The sequence below is a fragment of the Gopherus evgoodei genome, chromosome 1 (genome assembly GCF_007399415.2).
Source record: "Gopherus evgoodei ecotype Sinaloan lineage chromosome 1, rGopEvg1_v1.p, whole genome shotgun sequence".
NCBI classification, from domain to species: Eukaryota; Metazoa; Chordata; order Testudines; family Testudinidae; genus Gopherus; species Gopherus evgoodei.
This window is the reverse complement of record NC_044322.1, coordinates 190,846,144-190,854,794: the sequence shown is the minus strand read 5'-3', so window position 1 is coordinate 190,854,794 and position 8,651 is coordinate 190,846,144. Positions and strand designations below refer to the sequence as shown.

Here is an 8,651-nt window from a genome sequence, read left to right as displayed (position 1 = left end):
CATATGGGGAAGTTTGCTTGTACCTGGTCTCTCATAAGACTGACTCCAGGCCTGTGAAATCTCTTGTACATGGGTATTCAGATTCCAAACTGACAAAGTAATTCCCTAAGGTTGCTGATTCAAATTAAGAAAATTCTTAGCATTTATCAGAATTATGTTCCATTCTGTACTACACAGCAAGCAGGGAAGTGTTCACTTCCCCAGTGAGTGAGACGATCTTGACATGCCAAGGCTGGACTCTCTTCACACAGTGCAACATAGCACATCATGGCTAAAATGTTAGGACTGTTCTAAATGTTTGTAAGGATGCATTCTCTGCAGCAGTTGCTTTCAACCTTTTCTCAGTTGTGGACCCCTAAATTTCAAATAGAGCTGCAGCCTCCTTTGGAAATCTTAAACATAGTCTGCAGACCTCAGGTTGAAAACCCCTGCTCTACATCTCCTGGAATGTAGCAATTCCCTGGTAAGTGTTGTCCCAAGATGTTCTCTGTCCAACCCCTTCTGTCAAAAAGATCTCTTCTACTTGGGAGAGACATGTGGAAGGAATTGTCCTCTTGAACTGCAGTGAATAAAAAAACAGCATGGAATTTGAGAGGCTTAGGTAACCATCTGGATGAAGGAGTTCAAGGTGAAATGACCTACCCCCTCAAATAGAAGAGAAAATAAGCTAAGCTGAGAATTGCTGCCTTTTAGTAGCCCCAAGCCAAATCATGTGTTGCTTGGACTAGAGCATATTATAACTAACTTACAAAATGGCTAGTCATTCAGAGTTAGCAGTTGATCTTTCTTGCATGTATCTACTTCCATAAATGTGTGTGTTCTCACTCAGCATTCCAAATCAAGGACTCTCCGTAGGGGCTCCTCCGTGAATTTCCAAAGTAAAGGGATATACATTCAGGTAATACAGCTTACTCTAGGGACAGAATATGGTGAAAACTTAGCAACACTCCAGTTTAGGGCAATAGGCCTAATGCAATTACTCAAACTGGAAATTGTTAAAATGCTCTGACTAACAGCCATCAGTTTTGTGGTAGTTCAGGACTAGCCTTAAATCATATAAAAAAATACTGCAATGGAGAGAAGCAATCAGCTATTCTACTATAGTCTTCAGAAAAGTAATGATGCCTGATGCTGGTTAGGTTCGGTGGTCTGGCAGTATCCCTTTCCTAAAGTCTTAAGCCTGCTGGCCCCTGCCAGCCACTTAAACAACTTCTTGAAAAGCTTCCACAACATGGTAATTGCTGCTGTTAAAACAATCACTGCAATCAGAGGGGAATTTTGTATCATGGAGATGGGGAAAAAGACGGTTACTCACCTTTGTAACTGTTGTTCTTCGAGATGTGTTGCTCATATCCATTCCAGTTAGGTGTACGCGCCGCGCGTGCACATTCGTCGGAAAACTTTTACCCTAGCAACTCAGTGGGCCGGCAGGTCGCCCCCTAGAGTGGCGCCACCATGGCGCTTGATATATACTCCTGCCGGCCCACCCGCTCCTCAGTTCCTTCTTGCCGGCTACTCCGACAGTGGGGAAAGAGGGCGGGTGTGGAATGGATATGAGCAACACATCTCGAAGAACAACAGTTACAAAGGTGAGTAACCGTCTTTTCTTCTTCAAGTGATTGCTCATATCCATTCCAGTTAGGTGAATCCCAAGCCTTACAAAGGCGGTGGGGTCGGAGTGAAATGTGGCAGAATAAAACTGCTGAGCCAGAGGCTACAGCCTCTCTTGACTGCTGAACCAGGGCATACTGCGAAGCAAAGGTATGGACCGAGGACCAATGGAGCTTCGCGACAGATCTCGTGGGTAGAAACACGAGCCAGCAAGGCGGCAGATGAAGCCTGAGCCCTGGTAGAATGCACGGTGATGTGGCTTGGGGAAATATGAGCCAAATCATAACAAGTGGGGATGTCCGCCATCACCCCAGATGAGATCCTCTGAGAGGAAAACAAGCAAGCCCTCCCTTTGGCCCGCTGCCGGGGCAGAGCTGGGGCACCTTAAGAAATGATTCTGTCAGCACAATATAATGCGAGCACTCCACAGATGTCCAAGGAGTGCAACGGTTGTGCCCATTGCATTGAGCTGTGGGTAACATGAAAGGCCAAAACACCTTAGGGAGGAAAGCCGGGTGCGGTCATAACTGCACCTTGTCTTTGTGAAACCTAGTGTACGGCGGAACCCCCGTAAGAGCTCTGATCTCAGAGACCCGTCTGGCCAAGACTAGGTTGAGGTCCCAGGTCGGGGCTGGGCGGCGCACCCGAGGGTGCAAGCGCTCCAAGCCCTTGAGGGACCTCGAACCCATAGAGCGTGAGAACACTGAACGTCCAACTTAGCCTGCTGGAAGGTAGAGATGGCTGCTGAGAGTATCCTCAGCGATGATACCGCCAGGTCCTGCCGCTGAAGGCCAGAGGCAGGCCAAATAGAGGGGATCGAGACCTCAGCAGGAGCAAGATCGAGCGTACTGCAGCTGTAAAGGAAACGCTTCCACCTGGCCCGGTACGTTGACCAGGTGGAAGGCTGCCTGTCACCCCGACTCAGGTACGCAGGAGCCACCGTGAGGCGAAGAGGCTGCAGGTCCGAGCGACGAAGCCTGTCGTTGCCCTGAGTGATGAGGTCTGGGCTGACAGGCCGAGCAACGTGGTATGTCAGTGCTGCCTGGACCACTCTGGAGTGATCATGATGATGCGTGCTCTGCCCCTGCGGAGTTTGAGCAGGACCTAATGAACCAGTGGGAACAGTGGGAAGGCATAATGCAGTTGGCCTTTCCACGGCCTCAGGAATGCGTCCAAGATCGATTCCGCGGAGAGACCTTGGAAGGAGCAGAACACCTGGCATTTCCTGCTCTCGCGGTGAGCGAACAGGTCTGTGTGAGGCAACATCTCCACTTCCGGAAAGCGGGACGCCTCACACGGGGCAGAGTGATCACTCGTAAGACAGGAAAGACCTGCTGAGTCAAAGAGTTAAGACGTTCCAAACGCCTGGGAGAAAGGACGTCGCCAGCTCCATCGAGTGGGCCATGCAAAAGACCTGGAAATGGATGGCCTCCTGACAAAAAAGGGGGGAGGACTATGTCCCCCCTGAATACTTATTCCGTCGTGCCAACAGGAATTGGAGTGTCTGCGGGACCGTGATCATGAACGGTGCCGCTCTGCTGTGCTGACAGAGGACAGTCACCTGAAGAGACTGTATTACCCGCACCGGCGGTGCCGGGGTCAGGCAGCATTGACTCTGACATGGCACTGAGAGCCCTCGCCGTTGGTAACGTCTCCGGCGTGAAGGGAACAGCAGGCTCAACCACAGTGCATACTGGGGAGCTGTCAGGCACCGGATTCGACGGCCCTCGTGGGACCGGGATCAACAGTACCGAGGTCATCAGAGCTTCGGTAGGTGTCGGTGCCGGGTGATCCGAGTTAGATAAGCTGTCTGGCTGCGGTGCCATCAGCACGGAAGCAGCGGGAGCAATACGCTCAACCACGGCGCGTGCCGGGGAGCCGTCGGGCACCAGATTCGATAGCCCTTGTGGGACTGGAATCGACGGTGCCGACGTTGTCGGTGCCTCAGAGGCGTCGGTGCCGGGCAATCCGACTTAGACTAGCCCTCTGGCTGCGGTGCTGTTGGCACGGAAGCAGCAGGAGCAGTAGCTCAACCACGGCGCGTGCCGGGGAGCCGTCAGGCACCGGATTCTACGGCCCTTGTGGGACCGGGATCGACGGTGCCGACGTCATCGGTGCCGCAGCAGGTGTCGGTGCCGGGCGATCCGACTTAGACGAGCCCTCTGGCTGCGGTGCCGCTGGCACGGAAGCAGCAGGAGCAGTAGCTCAACCACGGCGCGTGCCGGGGAGCCGTCAGGCACTGGATTCTACGGCCCTTGTGGGACCGGGATCGACGGTGTCGACGTCATCGGTGCCGTAGCAGGTGTCGGCGCCGGGCGATCCGACTTAGACGAGCTCTCTGGCTGCGGTGCCGCTGGCACGGAAGCAGCAGGAGCAGTAGCTCAACCACGGCGCGTGCCGGGGAGCCGTCAGGCACCGGATTCTACGGCCCTCGTGGGACCGGGATCGACGGTGCCGACGTCGTCGGTGCCGGGCGAACCATCTTAGACGAGCTCTCTAGCTGCGGTGCAGGTGGCACAGAAGCAGCAGGAGCAGTAAGCTCTACCACGGCGTGAGCCGGGGAGCTGCCAGGCACCGGATTCAGTGGCCCTGGGGGACTGGAATCGACGGTGCCGATGTCATCGGTGCCTCTGCAGGTGTCAGTGCCGGGTAATGCAACTTAGGCGAGCTCTCTGGCTGCGATGCAGGTGGCACGGAAGCAGCGGGAGCAGGGGGCTCAACCACGGCGCGTGCCGGGGAGCCGCCAGGCACCAGCAGGAATCGTAGGCTTTCTCGACCTCGGAAGAAGGGAGCGGTGCCGAGTCGACATCGGTGCCGGCGACGGCCGGTGCCGAAAGGCCTCGGTAGTAGCGGCGGGGTCCGGTGCCGAGGAGGCGCTTCTGCCAGCCGCTTGAACATCGCTCGGCGCCCAAGGTGGAGGGGTAAGTGAAAGTCCCGCACCTTTTTGTTCTCGGCTTAAAAGCCTTGCAAATGGGGCACTTATCTGTCAAGTGTGATTCCCTGAGGCACTTCAAACAGGAGTCATGTAGATCTCCCTTCGGCCGCGGCTTCTGGCAGGCCGGGCCCATTTTAAAACCTGGTGAGCCATGCATGGCTCCAGCACTGGGCTCGTGGAAGGGCTACTTCCTGAACCCCGCTAACTAAACTAACCATGTTAGCAAAGAAAACACGTATAACTATACAAATATACATATAAAAGGGTTATAACTGCATAACTATATACGAGAAAACGAGTAGCTAGGGAAGTGGAGGTCAGCTAAGCCACGCTCCACTGTTCCAACAACCGACACGGGCGGTAAGAAGGAACTGAGGAGCGGGTGGGCCGGCAGGAGTATATATCAAGCGCCATGGTGGCGCCACTCTAGGGGGCGACCTGCCGGCCCACTGAGTTGCTAGGGTAAAAGTTTTCCGACGAATGTGCACGCGCGGCGCGTACACCTAACTGGAATGGATATGAGCAATCACTCGAAGAACAACAGTTGGTTTCATAGATGTCTTGTATACACAATATGGTAGGCTTATGGGCCTAAATTAATCTCCCCCTGCTTTAGGCAAGCCTCTATAGGCCATCGATGCAGCACTGTCCAACTTTACCTGTTTTATGAAAATGTATTTGATTAAATTAAACACTGAATAAAGGACTTCTCATCCTTCAGAAGTAATTTTCATTTTTTGAGTGCAGCAAAATACCAGCATTGAGGATATGGAATTCCAGAGTAGAGAGCTGGCCTGCTGCAGAGTGTTTTGAGAGTCTTAGAGGACAACAACTAACAGCTTGCTTTCTCTCTCTTCCCCCTCCCCCCCACATTGGTTCTCAACTCCTATGTTGTTTAAAAGCCACTGTAGCTATACAGACATACCATAGAAAAACCTACAGCTGGCCTATGCCAGCCGGCTTGGGCTGTAGCACTGCTTCATTGCTATGTAGATGGCTGAGCCTGGGCTCTCTATGCCACAGGGCCCTAGAGCCCAGGATCCAGCCTGAGCTCAGAAGTCTGCACAGCAATGGAATAGCCTTGGAGCCTGAGCCAGCTGGCATAGGCCACCTGGGTTTTGTTGTTTTGTTTTTTTTTTTGTTGCTGTGTAGACCTACCTTAAGTGGAGTTGGTCCCAGTGTGGTGGACAGTTACAGTAGATGGTGGTATATAGTTTAGAAAAGGTAGCTTCTACCCTCCCCTGAAGAGCAAACAAATGGAAGCTACTCAATAGCAAGGTCATAACAAAGGGCAGAGAGCAGGCCCTCCCAACCTCTAAATGAGATTTTTGTTTTTGAAGGAGCGGGGCGGTGAGGAGTAGTCCGTGTTGCATAGGCAAAGCTCTCTGCTCTCAGTCTAGGGAACATGTGACCATGTATTAGTATGGGCAGGAACAGCATCTTTTTGCCATACTATTAGTATTTGTTACCAATGATACGCATCCCCTTCCTGTTTACTCTTCCAGAGAGGGATAGTCATTGTGGCAGTCAAGAGCCTGAATTTAATAGTTTCTCTAAATGTCAGTTTTGCCTTTAAACGAAAATCTTACAAATATTCCCCTGGTTAGTTCTCCCCTATTGGTTCCAGAATCAAAAGGTGCTTGCCTCACCAGGAAGGCTTTTTCTAAACTCCAGCAACTGCTACTGTAGTATTTGAAGATCCATTTAGGATACTCCTGCATGCATCAGCCTTGATAACATTCTGTAGTCAGAACTGTATGGGGATGCTACTGCTGTTCAGGGCAGAGTTTTTGTAAGGAGCTAGATAAAGGGCAACATCATCCGCCACCTGAAGAAATCAACCTCCATCCAGTGAGCAGAGGCTAGCAGGACACCTCACCTACTTTCTGTGTTAGGTGCTGTTGCCAAGCTAGTTGCACTACAGTCCCCTCTCAGTGCATCCCTACAGCTGATGAGTCAGAAGCTCTCATCTCTCAGCACAGAATCATGAGATTCTCCTAGTCAGATGTAGACCAATGGCAGGCCCACTCTGCATCCACTATAATTACCTCAGCAAGCCTGACTTACATTCAGTACTTGTGACCAGTAGCATGTTCAGTGACTATACAGCCTTTTCAAAATAGGATATTTATCTTTAATAGGAAGGCCAAGGATTTTTAAAAAGCCAGCAGTGGCCTACTTAGATCTTGCCCCCTCCACCCATCCCTGTTAGGCAGGTAAAGTAACTTCTTTAGCCTCCCTCTGCAAAGCCTGCATCCAGCTGTTCAAGGGAACAAGCTCTATTAAACTCTCTCAATGATTTCTCAGTTGAGTGAGAAGGATGATGAAGTGATTTTTTCATTGGACCAACACTGCAATTAATAGTTGAATCCTGTCAATCCGAGCTCCCCAGGCCAAATAAATCTTAAGTTTACTGGAGCTAGGGCAATTAGGTTCTTCCCAGTTAATGGCCCAGCCCTTTGCCTCATGACCTTGAAGCGTTCTAGCCAAAAGGTAGTAGCAGCTCATTGCTCTGGTTCCTGGTTGTTTTTCCTGACAACTAATTTTGATTTAACACCAGTGTCAGACAAAACATGCCAATCATAGCATATGTAGTATTCAGGAATACTGCAGCCCCACCTCCTTCACACATTTCACTGCAATTCAGCTGCTGCCTAAAAGCAGCTTCACCATCCATTCCAGTCCTTTCTACCTATCCCTGCCCCAGAAAGGAGAATTGAATCTAGTTTTAGCAGGCCTTCTATAGCATGCTATACCTTGAAGTACACCAGAGCCTGCCCCTTCAAGGACCTCCCCCCACCCTGCAATTGCATGCATTAGCCAAACACTGCTAAGGTGGTTTATACAGTGACCGTGGAGAGGGGGAAGGCTAAACAGGCATCCTTACTCTTGTGAAAAGAAGGTGGTAAGCACCTACTAAGTCTTCAAATGCATTAAAGGCTGTTATAAGGAAGATTGGTCAATTGTTCTCCATGTCCACCGAAAGCAGGACAAGTAGTAACAGACTGAACAGGGAACAAGGGGAGATTTGGTTAGATAGTAGAAAGCTTTTACTAACTATAAAGGTTATTTTGAACTCTGGAATAGGCTTCAAAGGGAGGTTGTGGAATCACCCTCATTGTCCAACCTGTTCTTAAATACCTGTCAGGGATGGGCTACGTTTACAGCCTGAGCACAGGGGGTGGAATTTGATGGCTTCGTGGGGTCCCTGGCAGCCTTGCATTTCTGATATGTTCAAACCATTTCAGAAATCTGGTTTTAAAATTCTGTTTCAGGCTGCTACTGGGGACCGTCACACATACATGGGAAGTGAAACAGAAAGGGTGACAGTACAAACTATGAAGATTTTTCACTCCACCTCCTTATTTTGAACCCCAACAGAATATAAACCCAGACAGTCAGAGTTTTCTGCACACTTTCATTAACAAAAAAAAGTTACTATGGCTCCTGCATTTCATTCCCTTCTAGTTTCTCATCCTCTTGTACAATTTTCTTTAACTTCATTCTTCCCATCTCTTCTCATTCTGTATCTTTCTCTCACAATTCTGTTTTCCCTTCAGGTATGCAGACATCCCCTCCCATAGCCTTTTCTCCACTTTCCCACTCCACCCTTTACGCTTCCCCAGATGCTCCAAAACCAGTTGTCCAACAGTTTCAGCCTGAAGGCCAAATATTTAAAAAAAATAAAGTACTGAGTGTTGTCCTCTATTTCTGCAGGGTTCTGCAGGGACAAGTAGAGCCTGGTGGGCTCCTATCCTGGTTGCCCTGGGGCTCCTATAACCCAGCAGAGAAGCAGACAATGGAGCAACCACAGCTATTACTCTCTCCTCCCTCTCCTACACTGCAGAACTTGTACAATAGCAATTGCCATGCTGGAGTCATGCAAAAGGGAAGCGACAGCAGCTGTTCAACTTCCTGGAACTGCAAAGGACGTGGGGGAGGTTGTAATTTACACCCGATTCAAATACTTGTTTAAAAAAATAATTCAAAGACACAGCTCAGGGACTAGTGTTCATTTGGAATCAAGTATTAAGTTTCTCAAGTCATGGGCCAAAGGTTGGACACTACAGATCTAAGCAGATTTTCAGATGATTATTAAAGCTTT

At 50.2% G+C, this 8,651-nt stretch overlaps 1 protein-coding gene across 1 annotated transcript in view; it reads right to left on the bottom strand.

Moving 5' to 3' along the window:
• LOC115660184 (myelin protein zero-like protein 1) overlaps positions 1–8,651 on the bottom strand; it is an 81,506-nt gene that overhangs the window by 19,956 nt on the left and 52,899 nt on the right. The window lies entirely within an intron of this gene.